This window comes from Balaenoptera ricei, chromosome 7, assembly GCF_028023285.1.
Source record: "Balaenoptera ricei isolate mBalRic1 chromosome 7, mBalRic1.hap2, whole genome shotgun sequence".
In the NCBI taxonomy this organism is placed as follows: Eukaryota; Metazoa; Chordata; class Mammalia; order Artiodactyla; family Balaenopteridae; genus Balaenoptera; species Balaenoptera ricei.
Window position 1 is genome coordinate 17,320,183 of NC_082645.1, and position 15,794 is coordinate 17,335,976.

The following is a 15,794-nucleotide window of genomic DNA, read 5'->3' on the forward strand; positions in this document are numbered from 1 at the left end:
CCACAACAACTACTGAAGCCCACGCGCCACAACAACTACTGAAGCCCACGCGCCACAACAACTACTGAAGCCCACGCGCCACAACAACTACTGAAGCCCACGCGCCACAACAACTACTGAAGCCCACGTGCCTAGAGCCCGTGCTCCGCAACAAGAAAAGCCACTGCAATGAGAAGCCTGTGCACCGCAACGAAGAGTAGCCCCCGCTCGCCACAGCTAGAGAAAAGCCCACGCGCAGCAACGAAGACCCAATGCAGCCAAAAATAAAATAAATTAAATAAATAAATTAAAAAAAAAACAATTTGCAAGTATTGTATCATTTTATTTTTGAAATCAACAGATATTATTTGGAGGCTGAGATTATGGGTCACTTTTGTTTTCTACTTTAGCAGTTTTAGGTATTCTCTTTAAGGCACAAAGGTTTGGAAGGTTAGCAAAATGGAGCACAAGCCCAAGTGGGCACCTCAAAAGAACAAATGAGTTCTCCCTCATTTAACTTTCCCCATGTCTAAGTATGGCTCGAGTCTCACAAATCATCCTATATTCCAGCATCTCCAAAATCCTGTAATCTGAAGGTTCTTAGTCTCCCTGCAGTTTCTGCCAATTCATGCTGTCTGTCCTCACCAAGAAAGGAAAGACGTTTTTCATCTTTCCCTCCCACATTTAGGTCCTCAAACGTACAGCCCCAGATGAACTAGATGCACAGTCAGTCTCCTCTTTCTCTCAGTGCATGTTCGCGCTGCTCACTGCTGCTGCGACACACCTGCTGACAGTGAAGGGACGAGCCTGAGGGCAGCCAACTGTTGAGATGGCAGCGCTAACTGCTGAGTCACGGACTCACCCAACCAGGGATCTCCCGCTGATGCAAGGCTTTCCATTACGCAAAACGATGGGTTTCTTCATTATTTAAACTGAGTTGAACTAGTTTCCTGCAACTTGCAGCCTAAAACATCCTAAAACAATCATTTACTTCCAAAAGGATTTGAGGCAGAGAAATAATACCAACATATTTTCATTCAACAAATATTCTTTGAACATCTAACGTGTGCCCAGCCTTGCAGCAGGCACTAAGGATACAGCAGTGACCAAGCTAAAATCCCTGCTTTCATGTTAGCTTACATTCTAATGGAAGAAACAGGTTAAACTTGTAAGCTAAAAAGACAGGGGATGGAGTGTTACAGATAGCATCACATCTCTGCAGTGATACTATTACCCCAGAACATATAACTGGAAGGGTATATAACACGTATTCAACTCATGCCAAATCCTGGATATTTATACTAAAACTTCCTATGATCATAACATAAACTCATTTATTTTCCTTTGGAAAATAGCTGGGAATAGGTCAAAAATTACTTATAGGTATTGGGAGCTACCTAGATACAATACAAATATAAAACCTGACTGAAATGTTGTCACACAACTTTGCTGGTACCTTCTGAGTTGGTGGTTATGGAACCAAGTGAACAGTGCAAAAATGTGATGCAACAGGAAGGAGTCTCCCGAACTTCTGTGGTAAATTTTTTTAAATCTTTCATGATTCTTGATATTAATTTGGCTGTATTTGCTGACATTCATAATAGTCAAAATGTCAGCTCAGCCTAACAATGATATTAAGAACAGCTTCATTTATTCACAGGTCTTCAAGAATCCGAGTCCAACAACTTTATGTGCCTGTAAGATTAACACCACCACCAGTAGCATCCAGGAAAATAAAGAGTTATAAACAGAGTTCCTTAAGGACCTAGAGCTTTCCAGTTATCTACTAATTGTATAGATCAGCATATGAGTTGCCAGATCTTGTGCCTATGTTTTCTTTGGCGTTTCCTTGGGGTGAGGCTGGGTTTCTTTTACTTTTCAGGTAGATGTGGCTCAAGGGATGTCAACAAGAGAAAACTGGGGCTTCCCTGGTGGCACAGTGGTTAAGAATCCACCTGCCAGTGCAGGGGACACGGGTTCGAGCCCTGGTCTGGGAAAATCCCAAATGACGCGGAGCAGCTAAGCCCGTGCGCCACAACTGCTGAGCCTGAGCTCTAGAGCTCGTGAGCCACAACTACTGAGCCCCGTGCGCCTAGAGCCCGTGTTCCGCAATGGGAGGAGCCACCGCAATGAGAAGCCCGCGCACCGCAACGAAGAGTAGTCCCCGCTCACCGCAACTAGAGAAAGCCCACGTGCAGCAACGAAGACCCAACGCAGCCAAAAATAAATAAATTAAATAAATAAATTTATTTTTTAAAAAAAGAGAGAAAACTGAAAAGCCGACTTGGAAATCAATTTCAGGCCACTGGAGTCAAGAATTTAAAATGGAAAAAAAAACTCCATCAACAGGACAACATTATAAATGTATCTTAGGCGTGCCCATATAAAATAGTTCAAAACTATTAAAGAAAGAGAAAAATAGATTACAAGGTAGAAAGAAACTTAAACTGAAATTAGCAACAGAAACTCACAACTTTTTATAAAAGGGTAATTGTTCTGCCGACTCAAGTAGCTTCTTATCTGGTATCATCCTGTCTACCATTAGTCATTATGTGGAACAATCTCACATGCCCAGATTTTTATCTCTAATACTGGTCTCCTCTAAAAGGAGCCAGTGCTCCTTGAAAACGAGCTGGTTACAATTCAGGGACAGGACACCTCAAGATGTGCCTAAGTTGTCTTATTGTCAAAAAACAAAGATGCTTTCAGGAAAAAAAAAGTCAACCAGCTGAAGAAACGGCATCTAATGGCCAAATTGTGACAACATGGGTGCCAATGTGAAAATAATAATTATGGTTCATTAGAACAAACTGAGGCTAAAAGGCATCCTAAGTATAAAATGATTAAAACCATATACATCACTACAGAATGTGTTAGAGGAAGCACACCTTCCAATGTGACTTCAATTTCACAACTGGGGTGGGGGAGGCGCGGGGGGGTTAAAAAAAGGTTAAACACGTTGATTTGTGTAATTCCTTCCTCTCACTAAATAATTCTAACAGTTATTGCATTACCAAGTAAGAGATATTTGTTGTTTACTGTCTAAGATGTTAGGATTTCTTTTTTAAGACAAAAAGTCTAGATTTCTGAGCTAAGGACTCAATTGTACTGCTACATAGGCAGCAGAGAAGACCATAGGAACAGGTTTCAAACCGCCCTAAAACTTACACTGCTGGGGAGAAATGACTCCTGGTAAAGAACCCCGGATTTACACCCTCAGCAATGCGCTGAGTTTGGTTACTTGCACTTTCCGGGCAAGCACTTACAAGCCAATCTCCAGAAGTCAGAAAAAGCCAAGAGGATATTAAAGGAGCTTCCTGGACTTCCCTGGTGTCCCAGTGGTTAAGAATCCTCCTGCCAATGCAGGGGCCACAGGTTCCATCCCTGGTCCGGGAAGATCCCACATGCCGTGGAGCAACTAAGCCCGTGCACCGCAACTACTGAGCCTGCGCTCTAGAGCCCACGAGCCACAACTACTGAGCCTGCGTGCCACAACTACAGAAGCCCATGCACCTAGAGCCCGTGCTCCACAACAAGAGAAGCCACTGCAATGAGAAGCCCGTGCACTGCAACGAAGAGTAGCCCCCGCTCACCGCAACTAGAGAAAGACCACACGCAGCAACAAAAACCCAACCCAGCCAAAAATAAAATAAATAAATAAATTTATTTTAAAAAATAAAAGTAAAATAAAGGCGCTTCCTAAAGCACCTGTGGTGTCTTCACTCAGATCAGGCAACATCATCAGCCAACAGTCATCTTCTTGGGGGACTGGGGCTGGACATTTCACCATCTAGCAGAGACTGCAAGATGGGCAGTCCTCTGAGGGCAGAAAAGTAAGTTCTTTATCTCTATTAAAGAGGTATGTGTCCTTTGTGTCTACCAGCCTCTTCTGTCAGGTACCACGTTGGTATCCCATCACCACTGGAGCATACTGCCTCATCAGCAGGAGAACCCTCGCCTCTGGCTCCCAACCCATAAGCAAGATGTAACATAATACAGACCCCCACACAGGGCTGTATAAATAAGAGACACCAAGGGTAACAAGTACTTAAATAAGCAGCTGCCTCATCTGCTCCTAAATGACCCACCTTACCTATGCTGGACCACAGCTAAATCTTTCTATCTAGAGTCTGTCCCCTGCCAAGCTCCTCCAATGTATCCTGAACCCTGACCACAAAGCAGAGGAGGAGAGAACATTGCCTATCACTCAGCCTACTTGCCCTCAGCCTTATAGAGCGTTCACATGCCACTGCCTAAAACAGGTACCCTACTCATTAGCCTAGACCAATTCTTGGTCCTGAATCCTGCTAGCCTGCCCTGCCTTGAGGTTACCTAGGACCAGTGCTCTGAGGGGAAAAAGAAAAAAAGGCAGACTTGAAATATCCATCTTCCCACTTTTCTCTCTGCAGTATATGGAAATATTACATATTTCTGGAAAATACATATTTCTTGACACTAAACACTACAAATTACATGAGAATTATTTTCAAAGACAGAAGACACAACAGTGACATTAAAATGAGAATCCAGGGACTTCCCTGGTGGTCCAGTGGTTAAGAATCGCCTTCCAATGCAGGAGACATGGGTTCGATCCCTGGTTGGGGAACTAAGATCCCACATGTCGCAGGGCAACTAAGCCCGCGTGCCACAACTACTGAGCACACAGGCCACAACTAGAGAGAAGCCTGAACCACGGAACGAGGAACCCACGTGCCTCAGTGGAGGATCCCACATGCTGCAACCAAGACCCAACACAGCCAAAAATAGAAATCAATAAATATTTTAAAAATTTAAAAATGAGAATCCTAGACAAAAGATCTATGAATAACGTAAAGATCACCCATGCTGGTGACTGCTTTGCTATTTCCAATATTAATGACAGATTAAACACCTAACTCTGCTCTCTCCTGAAATACAACTAAAATGACAGTTAAGGGGAAAACAAGGCATAAATCCACAAACACAAAGAGAATCGCAGCAGAGACAAAAGCAGATTAGATGCTAAAAACGCTGAGAAAGTTTTAAAGGCAAATGAACAGGTAGTAACTAATATAAAATTCAGCTTTCTCTGCTTTTCATGTGCTAATAAGAAGCCACAACACAGCAAGCCAACTCTAGCCACAGAACACTGTAAAGATTCAGAAACTGGAAGTATGAGATAATGCTGAAGGTGGGGAAGAATATCAGAATTTACTGAAAGTCTTTAAGAAGAGTTAGTAGGCCCTCTACACACCCAGGCAACTACCCTCCCCAATCCTGAGGATCTCCTTTCTGGAAAACCTGAAACACAGAGGCTCTAGTCTTGGGGACACCAGGGATAGCTCAGAGTGGAAGAGAGATGCCAAACCTAGAGGAGTAACAGAGTAAGTGAATGTCTTAAACTCCCTGTCCTCTTCCTTTACTTAACTCCCAGACTCTCTAGCTCTGGACGAAGGGCAGAGCCAAAGGTTCATTGATACTGACATTTTTTTTTTTTCTATAAAAAAGCTGGTCTCCAGGCTTCCCTGGTGGCGCAGTGGTTAGGCATCTGCCTGCCAATGCAGGGGGCACAGGTTCGAGTCCTGGTCCAGGAAGATCCCACATGCCGCAGAGCAACTAAGCCTGTGCACCACGACTGCTGAGCCAGTGCTCTGGGGCCCGCGAGCCACAAATACTGAGTCCGTGTGCCACAACTAATGAAGCACGTGCGCCTGGAGCCCGTGTTGTGCAACAAGAGAAGCCACCACAATGAGAAGGCTGCACGCCACAACTAGAGAAAGCTCGCACACAGCAAGACCCAATGCAGCCAAAAATAAATAAATAAAATAAATAAATTTATTTAAGAAAAAAAAACTGGTCTCTGCCTAAAACCCTACAGGGATTCTCATCAAGTGATAAACTTTAAACAAACACACAAACTTTCAATCAGTTTTTTTAATATCTTAAATAGAAACAGATAGCATGTATGTTCAGACATCTGAGGAAGCTTAAAGGGACTGAAAAAAAATAAAATTTAAAAAACTCAAAAACCTCACAGGAATCAGAGACAGTTGCAGGGAGCAAAGGAAAAGTTTTTAAAAAATTACTATTATCAGAAAGATGGGGCTTCCCTGGTGGCGCAATGGTTGAGTATCCGCCTGCCAATGCAGGGGACACGGGTTCGAGCCCTGGTCTGGGAAGATCCCACATGCCGCGGAGCAACTAGGCCCGTGAGCCACAACTACTGAGCCTGCGCGTCTGGAGCCTGTGCCCCGCAACAAGAGAGGCCGCGATAGTGAGAGGCCCGCTCACCGTGATGAAGAGTGGCCCCCACTCACCCCAACTGGAGAAAGCCCTCGCACAGAGACGAAGACCCAACACAGCCAAAAATAAATTAATTAATTAATTTTAAAAAAATAAAAATAAAGGAATTCCTTTAAAAAAAAAAAAAAAAAGAAAGATGATACACAATATTGTATCCAAAAAACAAAACCAAAATGTTCTAAAACAGGAACGTTCAGAGCTCTCGGTTAAAAGTGATTAACCAAAATTTAAAATAGAAGAACTGAAAAGATCATGATGGAGGAAATCTCTCTGAAAGGAAAAAAAGAAAAAAAAGATGAAAAAAATTACAGGATAAGCCTGGGATATAAAACATCCTGCTTACAGGAGAGTTTCACAAATAAACCAGCAAAAAAAGTAGAAAAAAAAATACTATACAAACATTTTCCACAACAGGACAATACATTTCTAAATACAAAAACTTCAATGAGTGTCCAGCAAGATGAATTTTAAAAGATCCTCGGTAAGGTTTATAACTGAAATTCCAGAACTCTATGGACAAAGAATAGAACCTAAAAACTTCCCAGAGCAAAAAATGGTCACATAAAGGATAAACAAAGCATTAGGGCATCTTCATCAACAATGCTACAAGCTGGAAGGCAATGGATCAATATCTTCAGAATGCTGAGAGAAAATTATTTTCAAGCCAGAATTCCATACCCAAATTATCAATCAAGTAGATAAAATAAAGACATTTACACACATGCTGAAAGACTTAAGATTTACCTTCCATGTACCCTACCCTGTTTCCAGAGCCTAGCGAAGAATGTATTCCACCAAAATGAGAGCATAAGCCAAGAGGAACTAGGGGATGCGGGTGAAGGAAAGTCACAGGGAGACAGCTGTGCCACAGGCCTAGAAAAGAAACCAGTCCAGACTGGAGGACAATGTTGGGGGGGGAGGGGAAGGGGACAGAGACTGACATCTAAGAGATTCTGGTGGACTCAAGAAGAGTGTTTACAGGAGGCAAAAGTCTTCTATGGCAAGAAATCAAAGACTACATCTAAATCAACAGCAATGTTATTGTGTCCCGAATATAAATGTAAAAAAGGCAGCTAAGAAAAGGTGAAAACATTTGTCTCTAGTTAATGGAAAGGGAGTGGGGTTTTTTTTTTTTTTGACTCTGAGGTTTAAAGTGCTATTTGGCTTTTCAATCTATGTATATGTATTATTTTGATAAATGTGAACATGTATGCAATAATTTGAATTATCCTCAAACATACCAAAAAAAAAAAAAAATACCCTAGATGAAAACCATTTACTTGAACCTCCCTTCTAACAGTTCTTTAAAATGGGGAGAGAAACTTAGTATATTCTTAGCAATCAAAAATCATAAAGTATGATTTTGATAATATGCTTTGAAAAATTCATAGAGCCTAATGTTTCATAATACAGGCTTTGAAGTCAAAAGAACTGTGTTTATATCCTGGCTCAATCACTTATAAATTACCTTGGGCAAGTTATTTAACTTTTCCAAGCCTTTGTTTCTTCATCTATACAATGAGAATACTAACATCTATTTGACAGGATGTTTGGAAAATGGGGTGAAATAACTTGTGTTTGCATAGTGCCTGTTAGTTACTAAAACTAACAAATGGTAGCTGCTCCCACAGCAATTATTACTACTATTTTTGCTATTATTTCCTCACTATCCACCTGACTAAAATTTGCCTAAAACCTTCTAGAAGACAAAAGCACATCAGGCTGCTTCTCAAATGGCTTAGAAGACTTAGTAAGATGCGCCTGACAGTCAAAATTTGAACACATACCTAGAAGGAAAAAAAAAAAAAAATTAAACCAAAAACCTTCCCAGAATAATAACTAAATTAGTCTCTGAAGGAACAGGAGTAGCTTTTCGACGTACCTTGTTGAATTCCACTCTCCATAACTTATTTCAACCTTTCACTATTATTTATACCCTGGAGCAGGATCTAATGCATAAACTAAAACTCATTAAAGTCTGAGCTGCTGCTGGTCTCTAGAGGATGCCAGCAAACTAGTTGCAAAATAGCCACATTACTCACATGTCAATAAAACCTACAGAAAGTTTTAAAAATACAAACCATATTCAACAATTCAAGTTTTTGAGGTTTGTTTGTTTGGCCACGCCTGGAGGCTTGTGGAATCTTAGTTCCCCAACCAGGCATCGAACCTGGGCTCCTGGCAGTGAGAGCGCCGAGCCCTAACCACTGGACCGCCTGGGAATCCCCCAATTCAAGTTATTTTAAATATGAACTCAAATCACTTTAAAAATCATTGAATCCAAAAGGGACCAACTTAAGAGGTGGAAAGAATACTGCCTGTGGAATCTGACAGTTCTGAACTGAAAACCCACTTTGCCTGGCTTCTCTAGTTAGCTAGCACTCTATCTTCCCAAGGAATAATATGACTACCTCAAGAGTGATATCTGGGGACTTCCCTGGAGGTCCAGTGGTTAGGACTCCGCGCGCTCACTGCCAAGAGCCCAGGTTTGATCTCTGGTCGGGGAACTAAGATCCCACAAGCTGCGAAGCGTGGCCAAAAAAAAAAAAAAAGAGTGGTATCTGTTCTTTCTGTACCACTGACCTACACATTCCACAAATTCAGTCCCTGAGATTATCAGGAAATTTACTTTCAGAATGTGTTAAGTAGAAGAACTAGTATTTTAGCTGTGAAAGTTGTTTCCTTATCAAAGAGAGGAAAACTCTGTTCTTCAAGGACTCTAAAACGACACAGGTGACAAGAAGGACTGATCCATCATCATTTAGAGGTCAGTTCATATGTGGTGTTGGCCATTTCAGGTAGCAATCAGTTCTTAATAACAAGCCCAATATAAGCACTCATCAAAGGACAGACAGACTAAAACAAAGAGGCAAGAAAGTTCAACTCTGGCCTCAGGATCAAATTCAGAAGCAAATATACAACAAATAAAACATGACTGGTTCAGCTAGCCCACTTTTTGTAACATTTTTAATAGTTTATTTTACTCAGCAGTTTTTGGTAGTTACTGACACTAATAAAGTAATTCTTTCATTTCTTTAGACATCCAGTAAGAAAGAAAATAGACAGAGGAAAGGAGAAAGAACCCAAATATTAATGTAGGATGGCAAGCTGGGAAGTATAGCAAATCTTCCAGAGGGAGTCAAGAAAAACCTCTCTACTCAGTGCTCTGTGGTGACCTAAATGGGAAGGAAATCCAAAAAAGAGGGGATATATGTATACGTATAGCTGATTCACTTTGCTATACAGCAGAAACACAACACTGTAAAACAACTATACTCCAATAAAAATTAATTTAAAAAAAAAAAAGAAAAGAAAAACCTCTATCTTCCCCCAAGGAGTAATATGACTACCTCAAGAGTGGTATCTGTCCTTTCTATACCACTGACCTATATGTTTCACAAATTCAGTCCCTGAGATTATCAGGAAATTTACCTACAGAATGTGCTAACACCATTAAAAATATGCTAGTAAAGAACCATTGTCAGGTTCTGAGCTCTTTTCTGCAGCCTCCTTCAGGAAGCATTTACTGACCACCTACACTGTGCGAGACACTCTTATCTGCCAGGATAATCCTGCAACATATGTTTGATTCCTGCCCTCAGAGATGGGGGGAGTTAAGGAATCACTACCCCACCGAGTAAACACCAAGCACAAGGGAAGCCCAGACAAGCACCTGCCCAGCTCTCTTCCCAATACCCACCTCCCATCAATAACCATCAGCCCAGCCCAGGGGCCACTCCTGAGCGCAAGAGGACCAGTCGCAGGAGCACATGCACACATACACAGATATTTTGCTCATTAATTTGTCAGACAAACATTAAGGGTCGTAAATAAACAGGTAGTTAAGAGTCCCAGCTTGGGCCCTAATTCCCCTCGTGACTTTTACACAAGTCACTTCCTGCACTGGCACTGGTTTCCTCAAAGACCATCAAGACCCAGGAACTTCCCTCCCTTTAGACCTAAGCGCCGCTCCCTCTGGCAGAGGCTCCACCGCGTCCTAGTCAGAGGAGGTATTAAAACAACGAAAGCGTCTCAGGAGTCAACAGCGTTCGGAATTAACCATGTTCCCCTAGATCTTTTGACACTGTGATGGTCCCACCTCATTCCTTTCCCCCCACTCACGCTGAAAACCTGGAACTTTACTATTCGGTCATTTATGAAGACTTTTCTGTGTAAATTACTCTATTTTTGAGTTAAAAACAAACAAAAAACACTACTCTGACGCGAAATGAAAACCCCTGACCTCTGGGGTTCCCAATGTAGTTAGGTGAGAGAATCAAACGTGGAAAAAGACATAGAATACAACACCAAGCACTTAGAGCCAACGAGACTGCAAAACCAAGAGTAGGTGAAACGAGCGGAGGCGGGCCCCACCCGAGAGCGCAAAGCTTCAATGCCATTCCGGACTCCTTAGGGAGGCTGCGACCTCCAGGCGGCAGGATAACCAAAAAGAGCCCCAATCCCCTCGACCAGACGGGCTGCAGGGGCGGAGACCTGCGCCTCGCGGGCAGAAAGGCGGGGTGCCGGCGGGGATAACCTGCAGGAAGGGGGGCGGCAGCAGGAGCGCTCTGGCAGGGCGGGCGGCTCCAGGGGAGACTCTAGACTGACCGCGGGAGGAGGAGGGCCGAGAGGAGAGGGGGGGTCCGCTCCGGAGGGGCAGCGGGCGGGCGGCTCTAGGGCAGGCTCGGGAGGGATCCGGGGAAGGGAGGCGAGGGGGAAGGGGAGTGGGGAGGAGAGTTAGGAAAGGGAGAGAAGAGGGGAAGGACTCGGGTGGGGCTGGCGGGCGCTGACGGGAGTCTCCTGGCGAGGCTCCGGAGGGACCGACGCCCGGGGTGGGGAGCGGAGGGCGCGGGCCTGGGGTCTCCCTGGAAGGGCGTGGGGTGGGTGAGCCCGGCCCGAGGGGGTCTTTGGTCGCCCGGACCGGACAGGAACGTTCACCTGCAAAGCCTCCGGCCACAGCCGCGTACCGAAGCAGGGCGGGAGCGCAAGGACACTGCCGAGCTCCTCGGCTCCGACCGCCTCACGCCAGCGTCCTGGCCGCCGTCCGACGGCACGTCTCCCCGGCGCGCATGCGCACGGCACGCACTGCAGGCCGGGAGGTTCGGTGGGGCCCGGGCAAGCCTGGCTGATGCGCGGGGTGCGCAGGCTTAAGTTTCACGTGAAGAGGAACTGTAGGCCCCCCGATCTTGCTTATCAGTACCACCCTCCGGTGAAAGGAGCCGGGCAGGGCTCTTTAGAGAAACGACTGACTCTAGAACTGCTTCGGGGAAAGTACAGCTGATTGGAGCATCGTGTAGCGCCAGAAGTACAGAATGCTCAAAAATAACGCGTGTAGGCGTGTCAAGGGACATAGGAGTCAACCTGAAACAGCTTCCAGTGCCCAAACCTGGCACAGTTATAACTTAGAATATAAAATAAGTATATTTGAGTCCATTCTGCTGTAAATAATTAAATACATTACTGGGGAGAGGAGCTAACTCTTCCTTACCGAAGAATTCTAATTAACCATGCTCCATACAGAGGGGTATTAATCTCCACCCACGCACCCCTGAGCGTGGGCTGTGCATGGTCACTTCCTCCCAGAGTGCAGTGTTGGAAAGGGGAAAAATAACTTCTACGGAGGAGAAACCTGACAAACTCTTCTCAACCACGTGATCAAGGTTAACAGCAACAGCAATAAGTCTTGTTGATAGTATTTACCCTTGATACGATGTAATCACAAGGTCAGTTTTCCTGCAGTCTTACTCCCCAAAGCAAGCATAGCCCCAGTCTAACTATGAGAAAAACAGCAGACAAATCCCAATTGAGGGATATTCCACAAAATACCTCACCAGGGACTTCCCTGGTGGTCCAGTGGCTATGACTCTGTGCTCCAAATGTAGGGGGCCCGGGTTTGATCCCTGGTCAGGGAACTAGATCCCACATGCTGCAAATAAAAGATCCCGCATGCCGCAGCTAAGGCCCAGCGCAGCCAAATAAATAAATGAATAAATATTAAAAAAAAAAAATACCTCACCCGTATTCCTCAAAACTATGAAGGTCGTGAAAAACAAAGAAAGACTGAGAAACTCACATGCAGTGTAGTGTACTGGATGGGATCCTGTAACAGGAAAAAAAAAATGTTAGTGAAAAAATTTGTAAACTCCAAATAAATTTTTTATTTTAGTTAATTGTAATTATTAGCTATTTTTAGTTTTGACAAGTGTACCATGGTTATGTAAGATGTTAACTTTAGGGGAAACTGAGTGAAGGGTATAGTCCCTCAGTATCGTCGGGGGATACTGACCTCTCTCAGTAGAGCTACAAGTCTAACTCTGACTACCTTCCGTGTTAGGTACCTATCTTTCAGGGCTTGGATTTGGAGTGTCCAAAAATACACTAACATATTGTCTTTGAGTGATGCGATTGTGCATGACTTATTTCTTCTTCCTACTTTTCTGTACTTTCCAAATTTTCTTTAATGCATCACTCAAACAACTTAAAAATCTCTTTAACAACTTAACGACAAGAAAAAGTAATACTTGAATCCAGTTTGGTGAAGGTAGATGTTCTGGGAACTGGAGCAGGTGCACCCACTAGTAAGTTTTCTGGTTAATAAAACTGGCTTTCTGTCCAAGCCTGCTGACAAGAAAATTACAGTAGGGAGAAGGCTAACGTTGGGTAAGCCACACATCTCCCAGTACTAAATATGTGGCCAATACTGAAAGCTGTGCTTCAGGGAACCACACTGTGTCTCTGCTTCCATCAGCTGCTTGACTCCTTGGCTGCATAGAACATGTGGTCCTTAACCCAGGCAAACCAAATTACGACCTGATTAGCCCCACTTCCCAATTACTAGTACTCTTTCTTTATTGCAAAAAGGAAAGTGATAAGTTCTTGTGGTTAAAAAAGAAAAGCTAAATAGGACATGAAGTAAAATATCATCCCCCTGCCAATCGCACATAATCTGGAATGAGAATCTTCCAAGCAACAGGAGGTAATAGACATTCTTTTATTTCCAGCTTCCTTTACCTTTTCTAAAAGAATCACAGCTGCTCATGTTCTCTTTGTTGGATTACTTTTTATTTTCCTGCAGCACCTATCTATCTATCTCTCTATCTATCTATAGCAGAGGTACCACTTAGGGTAGAGCAGTTGGACTTCACCAGCCCCACAATTTTCATCAGTACCCCAAATCCATCCCAACAGACATACAATTCTAGTGAGAACAGAGTGTGGGCTGAGCCAAAGCAAAGTCCAGCTCAGGAGTAGGAAGCTCTTCCATCGAGCTTGATACACCTTTGCTCCTCCTATGAGGAAATGCTGGAACTGCCTCTGTTGGGTAGGAAACAATGAGTTTTGTGCACTTATATTTGACTTTATTTTGCCCTCGACATCTGCTGAGAAGCTTTGGCTTTCTTCAGTTGAGTCCATTTCTTTTGAGGAGAGCAGTTGGGTTTTTGCCCACTATAAGTGTGAAACTCCCAATGCACACAAGAATGGGGAAGAGAGATGGGGTGCAGCTGCGGCACAGGCAGCCTTTCAGTTACTGTTCTTGTTTACAGGCCCATTTCTCACCACCTTTCCCCTCTGCCCCCATCACACTTGCTCTGGGTTGCAGGTTTTTCTACCTATTTGAACCATCCACTTGAAAGTGAGTCCTTTCACTCCCCCACCCAACCAGGGCCTCTACCACTGCTTCAGTTTTCTGTGCTGCCTATTATTTTTTAAACATCTATCATCTATTTCATAAAAGTCTAAGGAGAAAATAGAAGTGTAAAAGTGTATTCTTGATCTGCCATCTTGAATCAGAAGCCTCCAACCCCAATTGCTTTCTCTCATGCTCAATTGTCTCAAAATGTTTGGTTAACTGACAGTGCCCTTAACTAGTTTTCCAGGACTTTTACAAATACCTTTTCTATTACTTTAATAGGGCCTTGGAAGGGAAGAGACATAGATCTCTGTGTTCAACCCAATGTGCGGAACCAAAACAGAGTTTTGTGCTCTCAAAAACTTTGCCTCCAGCTAGATGGTGAACAGAAAACAGTGCTGTTTTCCTATTAAACACTCAGTTTATATATAGTTGACAAGAAAAACACTAAGACTCCAATATAAAAACAGGCAAAGGGACTTCCCTAGTGGTCCAGTGGCTAAGACTCCACGCTCCCAATGCAGGGGGCCTGCGTTTGATATCTGGTCAGGGAACTAGATCCCACATTCCACAGCTAAAAATCCCACATGCCGCAACAAAGATCCCGTGTGCTGCAACTAAGGCCCGACACAGCCAAATAAATAAATATATAAAAAAAGAAAAGGCAAAGGATATATGAATAAATCATTCACAAAGAAAAAATGCGAATGCAACAAATATTTTTAAATGAATCTTGCCTGCAATCTAGCAAATGCAAATTAAAACAAATGAAATATAGATTTTCAGTGATCAAATTTTAAAAGATTTTTTAAAAATTTAATCAGCTATACATATACATATATCCCCATATCTCCTCCCTCTTGAGCCTCCCTCCCACCCTCCCTATCCCACCCCTCTAGGTGGTCACAAAGCACCGAGCTGATCTCCCTGTGCTATGCAGCAGCTTCCCACCAGCTATCTAAAAGCTAGTGGGAAATTTTAAAAGATTTTTAGTGAAATACTCAATAGAAGGATTTGATGAGATGGTCACTGTGATACACTTGCTTGTGCAATTGTAAATTGGTACAATCCTGGAACAAAATTTGATAATATCAAGAGGTTTAAAATACTTCATACTTGGGAATTCCCTGGTGGCCCAGTGGTTAGGACTCTGTGCTTTCACTGCTGAGGGCCTGGGTTCAATCCCTGGTCAGGGAACTAAGATCCCCTCAAGCCGCGTGGCACCACCAAAAAAAAAAAAAAATACTTCATACTCTTTAAACCAGTAATTCTTTGAGGCAACTATCCCATAATAAACAGAAACTCCAGCCAAAAATTGTTTACAAGGATGTACATCAGGTATGTAAGAAATGGAAATTAAAACAATCCTGAACACACTACGATATATAAAATAGATAAGCAACAAGGATTTACTGTTTAACACAGGAAATAATATTCAGTATCTTATAATAACTTATAATGGAAAATAAACTGAAAAAATATAATATATCTATATAACTGAATCACTTTGCTGTACACCTGAAACTAACACAATATTGTAAACCAACTACTTCAACTAAAAAAAAAAAAATCCTGAGACACAATTTCATACCTACTTGTTTGGCAAAAATCTAAAACTTCATGGTAAATGTGACAAATATGTGAAGCTACCAGGGTTCATACCTTAGTGGGAATAGTGTAGCTTGTTACAAACACTTTAAAGAACAATTCAGCACTACCTAGTAAGTTTTAAGGTGCAGGTACCCTATGACCAAACAATGCTGCTTCTAGGCAAGTGCCTTTAGCATAGTATTTTCAAACTGTTTGACTCTCACTTACAATAATAAATTTACTTCATAACTCAGTACATAACATATGAGTAAAAAAATTTATATAAAAAGAACTTATTACCAAACAATACTTA

The 15,794-nt window shown here is 42.8% G+C and overlaps 1 protein-coding gene across 4 annotated transcripts in view; it reads right to left on the bottom strand.

Annotated features, from left to right (window-relative positions):
- The window catches only part of PLEKHB2 (pleckstrin homology domain containing B2), a 53,648-nt gene extending 42,311 nt beyond the window's left edge, over positions 1-11,337 (bottom strand). For 2 of the 4 annotated variants that reach the window (XM_059927726.1, XM_059927725.1), the window contains exon 1: positions 11,200-11,337. The gene's annotated coding sequence lies outside the window, so the exon portion shown is untranslated. The remainder of the gene's footprint in view (positions 1-11,199) is intronic. The other 2 variants (XM_059927723.1, XM_059927724.1) reach the window with 2 other exon arrangements.
- Between the last annotated feature and the right edge of the window lie 4,457 nt (positions 11,338-15,794).